Source organism: Leptinotarsa decemlineata, unplaced genomic scaffold, assembly GCF_025532065.1.
Source record: "Leptinotarsa decemlineata unplaced genomic scaffold, Ldec_3_MD MMD2_tig00026330_RagTag_RagTag, whole genome shotgun sequence".
Taxonomy (NCBI): domain Eukaryota; kingdom Metazoa; phylum Arthropoda; class Insecta; order Coleoptera; family Chrysomelidae; genus Leptinotarsa; species Leptinotarsa decemlineata.
Genome location: NW_027412690.1, coordinates 9,661,957 through 9,675,386, shown reverse-complemented (window position 1 = coordinate 9,675,386; position 13,430 = coordinate 9,661,957). Strand labels below are relative to the sequence as shown.

Sequence of the window (13,430 nt, the reverse complement as noted above, 5' to 3'; positions counted from 1 at the left end):
ATATAAAAAGTTATATAAACATCTATTGAATGTATCAAAAAAGCAATATAATAATGGCATAATTGCAAACGCAAAAAATAAATCTAAAACGGCCTGGACTATTATAGGATCAGGCAAAAAATCAAAAAGGAGGTTGGAACCAATTCACTTAACTATTGATAACTATATTGTACAGGCACCCCAGAATGTAGCAAATCACTCTGTTGAATATTTTAATACCATACCCACACTACTGGCTAGCAATGTTGAAGAATCATCAGAAGAACCCACACTTAGATACTTCAATCCTTATACTTTTTCATTTAAACCAACAACAGAACCAGAAATAAATGATATCATCAAAAACCTAAAATCCTCTCAATCTACTGGTAATGATGAAATAAGTCCTAATCTTTTAAAAAAGTGTTCGTCATTTATTGCAGGCCCACTAACTTTTGCCATCAACTCTTCGTTGGAAGAAGGTATTTACCCAGATAGCTTAAAAATTGGAAAAATAAAACCTATACATAAAAATGGAAATAAAACTCAAGTTGAAAATTACAGACCCATTACTGTCCCCAGTGCTTTTGCAAAGGTTTATGAAAAATGGGTGTCAAATTCAGTCGTTTCATTCTTTGATCTTCATAAGCTATTCAATGAAAATCAATTTGGTTTTAGAAAGGGACGTTCAACAACACAAGCTATAATAAAACTACTAAAAGAGCTATGTAATAGTCTAGATATGGGTAATCGAACTCTGGGTATTTTCTTAGATCTAAGTAAGGCATTTGATCTTGTAGACCACAGAATTCTACTAGACAAATTGGAAAAGTATGGTTTTAGGGGAAACTCACGTAGATGGTTTGAAAGTTATCTCCAAAATCGAACACAATACGTTGAAATAGATCAGTATCAATCTAAACGTTTAAAGTATATTATTGGAGTACCACAAGGCTCTATTTTGGGACCTCTACTTTATATAATTTATATCAATGACTTTGAAGGAAATTTTGTAATGTATGCGGATGACACAACACTACTGGTTAGTGGTAAGAATGTTACACCCACAGTAGACTTGGCTCACAGGGAAATTTTAAAAGCCCAGGACTGGTTTTCTAGCAATAAATTAATCTGCAATGATAAAAAATCATCCTTCCTAAGATTTAGTTATGCCCCAAATGGTCATGATCACAGTTTACTGTTAAAATCACAGCACGGTTTAATGAAACAGGTGAATTCAATAAAATTTCTAGGACTTACTCTCACTGAAGATTGTAAATGGAATCAACATATTAATGAAATATGTAAAAAAATAACGCCTATGTGTTACTGTATCTATCAACTCAGTAAAATTATAGATAAGTCGGTGGTACTCATGTACTATCATGCCCAATTACACTCAACAATCTCATATAGTATAGTAGCTTGGGGCCTATCACGTGAGGCACAAAGGGTATTTATTTTACAGAAGAAAGCTGTCAGAAACATTCAGAGTGTAAATAGACGTACTAGCTGCAGAGATCTATTCAAAGTTTTAAGAATATTAACTCTCCCATGCATTTATATGTACCAGCTGTTAATTTTTGTAAAATCGGATCAGCGACCTTTTACCTTCTTAAACAAAAATAATTACGGCACAAGAAATTCAACATTGTTAGAAATACCAAATCATAGACTGGCTAGATCAGAATCAAGTCCAATTTTAATGGGTGTCAGGCTATTTAACAAATTGCCAAATCATGTTAGAAAAATGTCACTAAGAAAATTTAAACCGTTCCTAAAAAACTTTCTGATTGATAAAGCCTACTACTCCATTGAAGAGTTTATAAATGACTTATCAATATAACTGAAGAATTGAGATTGTCATCTAGGGTTGTTAATATATTATAATTTTACCTAGTTATAAGTTTTAATATATAATTTTACATAACTGTTCATATCCTATATGTACATAATTTTTTCTTTTTTATAAGTTTATTTATATCATATTACACTGACTTGTTCTATATCATTGAGTTATGATCCAGAAGAACCAATAAAATATTATTATTATTACATTTTCCGGTCGTTGGATTGACCGTCGAGGTCCTACAGAATGGCCAACCCGCTCGCCAGATTTGACTACTTTGGACTTTTTTGTGGGGCTATTTGTAAAACGTTAGGCGTGAAATGTCGGATAGGCTGTTCATATGTCATTTTGTAGTAGATGAAGATATTGACATTAAATTCTAGGGTTGTGAAGCATTTGTCAGGAGCTTTGTGTCACAAGACCCCCCTCTTTCCATTTAATTTTTTTCCAGATGGCGCCCAGTCGCCATCTTGAAAGTTTCATCTGTCAATTTCACTTTATTTCATTTTCACAGTGTTTGCAAATTATTCGAAAATTTAAACTATACATGAATTACTCACAAAATCTGTTATTACCTTGATTTTTTAAATCATGAATGCAAATGAATATTAAAGACCGAATCGTGAAACGATTGCATAACACCAGTGCTCCAAAAGTTATAAAACATTCACGTACAGCGGCATTTGTGACTTTCACACAATTCATATAGATATGAGATGATGTCAGAGCCATTATCGGTAGAACTTACCTAATTTCTATAAAGTTATTTCATGTTTCGAGAATGTTTCTATTGCCATCATACGTTCAGACATACATCACTAACATTGTATTAATTTAAGGTGATACGTTTATTAGTGTGTGACTTATTTTTATCGGGATTAGATAAAACCATTGTTGATACTTTGAGGTCATATTCATTGACGAGATAAGAGAAAATGGGAAAGAAATAGGCTCAAGTTTTTTGAAGGTTCAACGCAAATTGACCAAAGAATAAACGTATGTATCAATCAATTTGGAAGCACCAATACCGATTTTCCCGTCCACGATCAATACGCAACTTCATAAGGGGAAATGTTATGGATATAAGTCATCCTACGGTTTTAAAACATCGAGTAAGATGGTCAATATGTGGCATACATTTGCGAAGCAACTGCCACTAAAATTTCATTAGCTTCATAGATACATAGATACATTAGATACATATATTGTATCTTGCACTAGTCTCAACCATTTTCATTTTTCTAATGATTTTTGCTCCTTACCCAGTTATTTATACTTTTTTTTTTGGTTTCAGTATAGAGGCATGTGACTTTATCAGTTCATTTAAATAAAATAGACAGCAACATGTTGTGATAAAGGGTAGTCAGTCTGATAATATGAGCGTATGTCATGGAGCCCCGCAAGGTTCAATTCTCGACCCGATACTCTTTATTATCTACACATCTAACTTCTCCAAAATTCTTGGAGACATTCTTGAACTCGGTTTTTCATATTATTTATTGCCCTTAATACACTTATTTGCTGCATTGTTGAGAAATAATTCAAAATCCCTAATCTCGGGTCTTACACATTTTCTATCTCTCTCCCAGCGTAAATCCTATTTTTCAATTTTATGTACTATATTCTAATAAAGATGAATTTTTGAAATTATGAATTTTTTTTTCAATGTAGTAAAAAAGAGTAAATTTCACTTAGGTGATTTAGCCCCACATAGATGTGCCTTGAGCGAACATGTTAATCAAACAGGGCATAATATAAATGTAAAAATTTTATCAAAAGAATCTAACCTCACAAAGAGACTTTTTCTTGAAATGTCCTTCATATCACAATCCAGTCATTGCTTAAATAAAAAAACTGATCTAAATCTCCTAAGTGAAATTTACTCTTTTTTACTACAAATTGAAAAAAAATTTCATAATTTCAAAAACTCATCTTTATTAAAATATAGTACATAAAATAATCATAATCAAATTGGCATTCCTGTATAGAATGAAAGTTTGGCAATACTGAATCTAACAATGTAATTGTTTTCTGAACTGTCATGTCATTTATTTCTTCTTCTTCATTTTGATTCAAAATTAGTATTATAACCTATTTTGTGATCACATGTACCGGCCTGGTACAAAATCAGAAATTATTATTGAATAACAAAATTAGTTAGCTCCCTAACTATAGGTATTATTAAAGGGGAACTGTTGGATAGTAGGTTGCACTATATCGTTTACTTGAACTATACCCATACACAGAAGATAATTGAAATAAATGATGAATTGATTTTAGGGATCATGAAAAAAACATCTGTAATCATCCGAAATAGGTACATTTCTGCGGTTGTAGAGGTAATTCGGTTTATTCTCAGAACTTTCTACAGGAAATGCAATAAAAATAACTTCACATTAGTTGATTTACCATTTCAAGTGTTAAATGACAGAAAGCTGATATTGAAAATAAATAAAACATTACTAAAATAAACCGTACACGTCCCTAATCCACTCCCAAGTATTTCTGTTATTTGTAAACTATGCAAGACCATCCAAGATAAAAATAAATAGTACGGATTCCGAGGAAAATGCCCCAGTTAGTAAATTCCAAGTATTTTACATTCGGAACAATCTGACGACTTAAGATGTACAGACTATTATAAGTTGTAGAAATCATATTGTTTCTATGTCTCCTAGATTAATTCAGTTTTAAGCGTTCTGTAATAATTTTATGTATTTATTTTTTATTGTTATTGTACTTCTACAAATGTTTTCTTTTATATTTTTGGTTACTGAAATACTTCGAATATTTAAATTGAAAGGGGTATGCGAGTATTTTTAAGAAAGAATAATGTTTGGGAAATGAAGGTGTTGACTTTCTACACACATACACGTTTACCACGTGTATTAAATGTTTTATGTAGTAAATTCCTCACATCACGAACAAGCTGGTTAATTCCAGTTTCTGTGGTTTTTTGTTCATTCTTTGTTCTCTATACTTTTTATATTATTATTATTATTGTAATTTTTTTCTAGCGAATAAACATCATCATTATTATTCCTTATCTGAAAATGAAGACATGTGCGGGGATAATATATATTCAGTGAAAGATATCCATTCATGGGAATGGCCCATTTTAGTTTAAAAGATCCTACAAATTCCTGAAATACAAGGCGTGTTTCTACAGAACAGTCTTTTCGTTCTCCTGATTTAATGCTGCTTGCATTTTTGTGCTGTTACGAGACCATAAACGGTCGAGTAGCTAATAAAAAGCAGAGTTTTTAGAACAAGACTATCCATGACTGTCTTTATAGATGTAAAAGTTTCAATAGTATTCATAAAACTCATTATAAACAGCGTGATTTCCTGTTTTTCAAAGTTGAAAGACTATGTTGCTCGTAATTTAATTTTTTCAACACACAAACCCCCTTACCTTTCTACCTAATAACAAATCCTTATCACAACTTTACCACGATTTCAAAGCGGAACTGCAGCATCAGCTGCAATCTCTCCTGATGCAAATCACTGACTAAAATAGTAGTAAACACAAAATAACTATTTAACTCGGCACAAGGCAAAGCACGACGCCGACTCTACTAGTCTCAACGACATGTATTTCTGAATACTGATTCTTTTTCGTAGTAGGCTGTAGACGTCGAAAAAGAGGAGGCTCCAGCGATGACGATAAGAAGACTAGTACGGTCAGTTAACAATAACTCTGTTGTTGGTGTCATCGCATCATATTATGGTCAGACGACTATGAGCGCGTCATTCGTTACCGGAAAAAGATAAACCACAGTCAATATTCTTTCAATATCATTTGAAACTAAATTTCCCGATCACTGAACAGGGAGTTGAGTGAAAAATGACCTGGCAAGCAATAAAATATAGAAAGTGCTGAACACAAACAGTGCAGTTTGCAGTAATTAGGCTGTTTAAGTACCCTCAGGGAGTCCGAGGGTACTAAAAACAGTATAGTTTGTGGTGGCAAAAATAGTCTAGTTCACATATACTTTTTTTGTAACATTTTTCAGGCCTGTCCAAAAATTACGACCAAGGTGTCATTCGATTCGTATTTTTGCCTAGGAAGTTTAAGGAAAGGTCAGAAAACGCGCCGATAAAAATTACAAAAGTTATAAACAATTAAGGGAAAATAATGGGGCTTTAGTTTTTTCTTAATATCTAAAAAAAATTTCAAAATTTTGGAAATTTGAAAAAAGATTTGAAAAGATCAATGAATTTGCGTAAAAAAAGTCCCGACTCCCGAAACTGTATCTTGATTATTTATAATTTTTACAGAGCCCTAAAAATAGAGCCAAAAGCGGGTAGTCTGGCTTCCGCGCGCCTTTCGTCACTCTGACATAAAAACAACAAAAATTATTTAAACATATTAAATGTAAATATTAAGGAATGAAAAAATTCATGTAATGTTGAGATACATCAATAAACAATAATCCGCAGTCAAAAAATTTTTATCCCAATTTTAACGTTAATTATAAATTTGTTAATTAATAACTTTTTCTGAATTGAGAGTTAATATAAAAATCCCTATAATTATTAAACTAAAACCCTGGCATTTTTTTCCTTTGGTGAAGTTATCCTTAATAGGCAAAAAATAGAATACCGTTGCCAAAATAAAAAAATTGTTATTTTCTATTTTTTTATTAACAATTGAAAATTATAATTTTATAAAAAATACATGACAATTTTTTTTTCTAATTTTTTATTGTTTCAATGTCTCATGACTAAAAACTAATTTTTAATATTTTTTTTTTTATTTTTCACAGCTATTGTTAATAAATTTATTATAAACAAATACATTGTTTATAAGCAATTCGAAAATTTTTTTTGCATTATGTTAATGGAATAAAATCATGATTTTTAGAAAAAAAATGGTTTCTTAAAAAAATTTCTTTGTTGCTAAAAAATGCGTTTGTTAGTTAACAATCGTTTTTTGCAACTAAATATTAAAATTAAGGAACCGTTTTTTTAATAATAAATTCTATTGTTCTTTAAGGTTTTGAAAAAACTTTTTTTTATTATTTTTCAATTGTTTATTTAAAAAAAATTGTTATAAACAAATTATTTTTTAAATTTTTTTCAATACTTTGTTCTATAATAAAAGTAACTATGTGTTTTTTAAAAATTTATTCTATTTTTTATAAAACTTTTAATATAGGGAAACCTTGATACTTGTCTTTTTCATTCGCTCCTTCGCTTTTATAATTATAATAACTTTCAAACTATTGCAGTTATGATAAATATGCTTCAAGTCTTTTTTGTTCATTATGAATTTAGTAACAATTTAAGCCTTTTACTGAAGTTCTAGTCTAATTATTTATTTAATTATTGATCGAATTTATGATTAAAAAAAACGGTTCCTTAATTTTAATATTTAGTTGCAAAAAACGATTTTTAATTAACAAACGCACTTTTTAGCAACAAAGATTTTTTTTTAAAAACCATTTTTTTTAATGATTTTTTTCAATTAACATAATGCAAAAACATTTCGAATTGCTTATAAACAATGTATTTGTTTATAATAAATTTATTAACGATAGCTATAAAAAATAAAAAAAAAATATTGATTAGTTTTTAGCCATGAGACATTGAAACAATAAAAAATTGGAAAAAAAAATTGTAATGTATTTTTTATAAAATTATAATTTTCAATTGTTAATAAAAAAATTTAAAATAACAATTTTTTTATTTTGGCAACGGTAATCTATTTTTTTGCCTATTAAGGATAACTTCACCAAAGGAAAAAATGCCAGGGTTTTAGTTTAATAATTATAGGGATTTTTATATCAACTTTCAATTCAGAAAAAGTTATTAATTAACAAATTTATAATTAACGTTAAAATTGGGATAAAAATTTTTTGACTGCGGATTATTGTTTATTGATGTATCCCAACATTACATGAATTTTTTCATTCCTTAATTTTTACATTTAATATGATTAAATAATTTTTTATATATAATTATTTATATATATATATATTATATATATATATATATATATATATATATATATATATATATATATATATATATATATATATATAATTGAATATATAATTATTAATGAGTTTATTTGAATTCAAATATTCATTACAGAAAATATTCATTGTATCAGTAGAAAATACAAAGACTGAAAACCAGGCGTTTCTGACAGAAAACTTTTGATCTTGATTCTAACCTCAGAAAGATGAATGTTTTTATTATACCTAATACATATGGAATATGAACACTGAAGGGTAATGTTGTTGAACTATTTCATTTTTATTAAGAAAAAATCAAATTTATAACGCTTATATCAGTATATTTGTATATTTATTAATACATTGAAGATTGGCATGTTTCTTAAATAAAGGCAGCTGCAGTTTCATAAAAATGTATCATCTTTCCCATAAACCGATTTTCTAGAGTCTCTGCAGTCCACTAGATACTCGTTAGGACAACAAGAGGATTATTCAGAGTTCTTGGGGTTCTTGTTGATATACTCTTCGTGAGTATGAAAATAGCAGAATCAATACTCCTGATCTATTATGCAATAGATCATGCAATTATTGTTCACTGTGATTCTGGCGTTGAATCTGGTCTTTATTACGCATTGGTTAAAAAGGAAACGGTTAAAGTTTGACGATAGTCGTGTCACTAAATATTCTGGCAATATTTTGAATTTATTGGAGCCTCTGGAGACACTCTACATTTTATTCTATGAAAGAGAAGGCATTGGCAGATCAAGATCTTCAGATGATGTGCTGCAGGTTTTTCCGGGTTTTCCTGCAGTAGAAAAACAAATGCGCCACTGGAATCAATCAAATCGTACCGGAGCGCCAATTAATTTTTGTTGTTGTTTCATAATTTCTATTACTTTCCATAAAACTGATTAAAAAAAAGTAAGCAAAATGTTCAAGTGAATATCATCTGTCAGAAATCCCAGAAGAAATCAAGTAATAAATTATAACTATTATTTAGGAATTCCGCTTGATATTTTTGATTTACAACTATTTAGGCGAAACAAAAAATATTTCTGGATGTGAATTAATCTTTATTGACATACAATCAAAAAAGGAATTGACCAAAAATAGTATTTGTAATAGATTAAAGGAATGGTGTCAAGTTTACCAAACATTATTATCTTATCAGAATTTCGATATTGTCCAGAAATGTCCAGCAATATAAAAATAAATTACAAAAAAGTAACTAAAAATATTGCATTTATTTTCAAATGAGAAATAATCTCATCATCAAAATTACGGTTTCTACCTACCTTACTTTCATTTGAAAATATCACTACATTGAAACGAAAATATTGTTGTCGAAGTTGTGATTCTAAATATTTCATCATCATCATTTTTTCCTCATCTGATCAGTATAATTTCCGTACGCCACTGCAAGTGACAGATTAAGGAAAAAACGTCAGTCATTTCCGAGAATTTAGTGTCTACTATTTTGGAATTAGTCCTACTGTAAATTCCTCTGATTCAAAGACGAAATAAACCGGGAATCAAACTTTTCAAGTCGATATTTTTATTGACTTGTTAATGCCAGAATCGTTTTTTTGTATAAACATGCCATGAAAAATTATTTAAACATACCAAGTGATCAAAATCAACCAATAACAAAAACCGAGTGTACGAAATTAACTGAAAGCAACAACAGCCATTTTTATGCATATAACCGACCGATCTAAACAGTATCTCATAAGATCATTCACAGTGCTGGTGCATCACTGGTACGTGATAAAAATATACACAACCTACGATAAAATTTCTAACAATGAAAGTCCATTGCGTTTATGTGATACGACAGATTATCGTTATTTGATGAACAACGTTTGTATCGAAAATGATTATATGTAGGCCGATTAACTACGAGAACAACGATGTGCTACTAACATTGGTTCGTGATCTTTTCTGACCAATACATGAAAAATTGGAATAATCTAGCTAGACTCTAGACGACAAATCAATTTAATTAGAAAGGACACCTGAGCGTGGTATAGGATAACTATAACTTATTTCACTGAAGATAACTCGAGATAAAAATTTATTTATTCATAATATTCCAAATAGTTAAAATTCTACATAACAGTTGGACTGACAAGTTCGTAGGCTAACATAAAAAAAAATCGGAGGCTGAAATGTTGTATGTAGCTTCGTTTGATGTTGCAGATGTGCAATAAGAAAGGAATTTTAAATATTCCAACTGGGGATCCCCCTAGGACTAAAAGGGGGACTTTACATATGAAAATTACCTATTCATCACTGTTTCTCAGTACCGCTATATTTTCGGAGGCTGAAATTTTGTATGTAGGTTCGTTTTATGTTGCAGATGTGAATTGAGAAAGGAATTTTAAATATTCCAACATATCTGAATTTGTTATTACAGTGGGTTAGTATTTTTTTAAAAGTTGACGATGGAATCTAATAAACGAAACGTCGCATTGCAACAAAGACCCAAGCTGGACGGGTCTTCAATATCCGTCTTGTTATTAGCCAGGAAGTATTGCCAGGCTCCCGGTTTGAAAATTATATGTTTATAATCATACTCTAACATTTTCAAACTGCATTAAACCAAACACGTACTCAGTAAAGTTATCGATTCAGGTTAGCGAAGTGTTCGATATGAATAAGGAACCCGTTAAAGAGAGAAATCAATTATAGAATGCAACATGACTTCGAATAAGGAATGCTTGAACTTGAATTATTTCAACGCAGGCCATGCCCTTTTAGGAAGAAAGAGAAAACTCGTCGAAGAACTAAAACAGCCTCACGATTTACGATGAACTTCGTTGAGACAAATACAATGAGTTGACCCACAATGAAACTTACAATGCAAGTGTTGCCGAATCCTTTGTTTCGATTCTTGTAACAATTCTGAAATCAATAAGTCGTCATCTCTCAACGTGCGATTCTTAGCGCAAATGTGAACATTTTCGCACAGTACGGCTACAGGATTTTCACATATGCTTCATCAAGAGCTTCATGTTTTTTATGGTACGGTTGATGGATGTTCACACGTGCTTCATCAAGACGTTTATTTTCCTTACAGTACGTGGATCTTCATACATGCTTCATCAAGAAGTTCATCTTCCTTACAGTACGGTAAATGGATGTTCACACATGCTTCATCAAGAAGTTCATTTTCCTTACAGTACGTGGATCTTCACACATGCTTCATGAAGAAGATCATCTTCCTTACAGTATGGTCAATGGATGTTCACATATGCTTCATCAAGAACTTCATGTTCCTTACGGTACGGTTGATGGATGTTCACACGTGCTTCATCAAGAAATACATTTTCCTCACAGTATGTGGATCTTCATACGTGCTTCATCAATAAGTTCATTCTCCTTACAGTACGTGGATCTTCACACATGCTTCATAAAGAAGATCATCTTCCTTACAGTACGGTTGATGGATCTTTATACATGCTTCATCAAGAAGTTCATCTTCCTTACATTACGGTCAATGGATGTTCACATATGCTTCATCAAGAACTTCATGTTCCTCACGGTACGGTTGATGGATGTTCACACGTGCTTCATCAAGAAGTACATTTTCCTCACAGTATGTGGATCTTCATACGTGCTTCATCAATAAGTTCATTCTCCTTACAGTACATGGATCTTCACACATGCTTCATAAAGAAGATCATCTTCCTTACAGTACGGTTGATGGATCTTTATACATGCTTCATCAAGAAGTTTGTTTTCCTTACAATACGTGGATCTTCACACATGCTTCATAAAGAAGATCAGTACGGTCCATGGATCTTCAAACATACTTTAAAATCTGTTTTTCCGTTAACCAGCGACAGCTGGTTAACGGGGTGAGTGGCGGGGGATCACTGTCTCTCTCTTATGGGTGTTTGACAGTCCCCCGGTGCAGACCACACGGCACTCACCCAGTAAAGTTATCGGTCAACCACCCAATCCCGCACCTGCGGGTAACAGGCGTTGGCCGGTTTCAAGCTAGATGTGAGGGAGAGGTGTCTCGCAAGAGCCCTCGGCGGTTACTCATCCAACGCTGGAAAGGTAACTTTCCTAACATGAGTGCCCCTCGGGGTAACGTAAGGGTATGCGGTGCAGACCACACGGCGTACACCCAAAAGTTGTTGATGAACCGCCCTATCCCGCACCTACACGGGTAATGGGCGCGACATCTTCTACATATGATGTGTGGTAGAGGATGCTCGAGAGAGTCCTCGACGGTTACTCATCAAACGTTGGAAAGGGAACTTTCCTAACATGAGTTCTAGGGGGGAGGTGAGTGCCCGCTCGCGGTTGGAGGCTAGTGAGCCTCATCTCCAACTGGCGTTGGCCTCTTAGGGGCAGCGGCTCCGCTAGCGGGTAAAGGGATACAGGGTTGCGGTAATCCATTCATGGGTGCATTGCAGCCCCATACTGAGGCACTAGACGGCTTATGCTGTTCCGTGATCCTCGCCTGCTTCTGTACGGATCCGAGCGTTCGAGGTGTCGGGGCTCGCGGTCCTTCCGGACTCTAGTATCCGAGTCTAGTCTTGGAGGGCACCAAGGCAGACGCTTGAGGTGTCGGACCCCGGTTGGACGGAGCTACTAGTATCCGAGCTTAGGACCCCGACCGGCCACTTCCGGGACCATATTCCCAATTGATTTGGCATGGTTGGCGGGGGCAGGTGTGCGACGCGAGCACTCTCTGGCGAAAGAAGAGCTTAGTTAACTTGTACGAACGTTCGGTCGAACGCTGCCGATGGTTCTGTCTCTTGGTTAGCCACACTAAGTAGATGTAAGGAAGCAATTCCGGGTTCGGTGAGCGGGAGGAAGCCCTGCGAAATCCTGTTGGTGTGGGGTGAGGGGCGGTACCCGCAAAGATTTCCCGAAAATCCACCCCTCCACACCCGACCGCATCCAACGCCAGGGTGCGTCTGGGGGGCCTGACCGGCCCCCCGGTGCGGTCGTAATATGACTCTCAGAAGTCGAAACCTGTCCGAGATAAGGATTAACGAGGTCTTACCTTTTAACGTGTGATTCCTAACACGTTTAACGAGGTAAAGAAGATCATCTTCCTTGCAGTACGGGCAATGGATCTTCACACATATGATAGGATTTGTCAGTTGAAATGAAAAAAAAACAAGACCATTTTCATACTTCTGATGTAGGTGAAAGAAAAAAAAATCAAAACACAATGGAGGGTTGTGAAAGTTAGATTCATATATTACAGTGATACGTCATTAACTGTCGAATTTAGACTTCGACTCACGTTTGTATAGCTGTATTCTCTTCCATGTACCGAGTGAAAGCCATCATCTCGTCGATTTTTGTCTTGGTTTTTCACTTGTAGAAGAATAATAGCATACTATTATAAAAATTGTGTGAAAATCAAGTAAATGAATTAATGAATTAGACATATTAATTACTCTAGGGCGACAAAGCATACGTTAAACTTATTTTTCCATCCTGGAAACTGTTTCTATGTTCTTCAATGCGTGATTTGATTGTTTTTTAGTTTGACTTATATTAAACATCGGACATAAATCACAAAACAATCTATACGCTCCCGATTCATCTGTCACCAAACTCTTGTCTTTGTTTTATCAGTTATTGATAACGTTTCTGTATTGATCCTTGTC

At 33.2% G+C, this 13,430-nt stretch overlaps 1 protein-coding gene across 7 annotated transcripts in view; it reads right to left on the bottom strand.

Annotated features, from left to right (window-relative positions):
- Positions 1-13,430, bottom strand: part of C3G (C3G guanyl-nucleotide exchange factor) — an 83,542-nt gene that overhangs the window by 47,635 nt on the left and 22,477 nt on the right. The window contains exon 1 of one of the 7 annotated variants that reach the window (XM_074183080.1): positions 5,244-5,437. The exons of 5 other annotated variants lie outside the window; for them this stretch is intronic. The gene's annotated coding sequence lies outside the window, so the exon portion shown is untranslated. Of the gene's footprint in view, positions 1-2,576; positions 2,709-5,243; positions 5,438-13,430 lie in introns of those variants that run through there. One more of the 7 variants, XM_074183081.1, reaches the window with a different exon arrangement.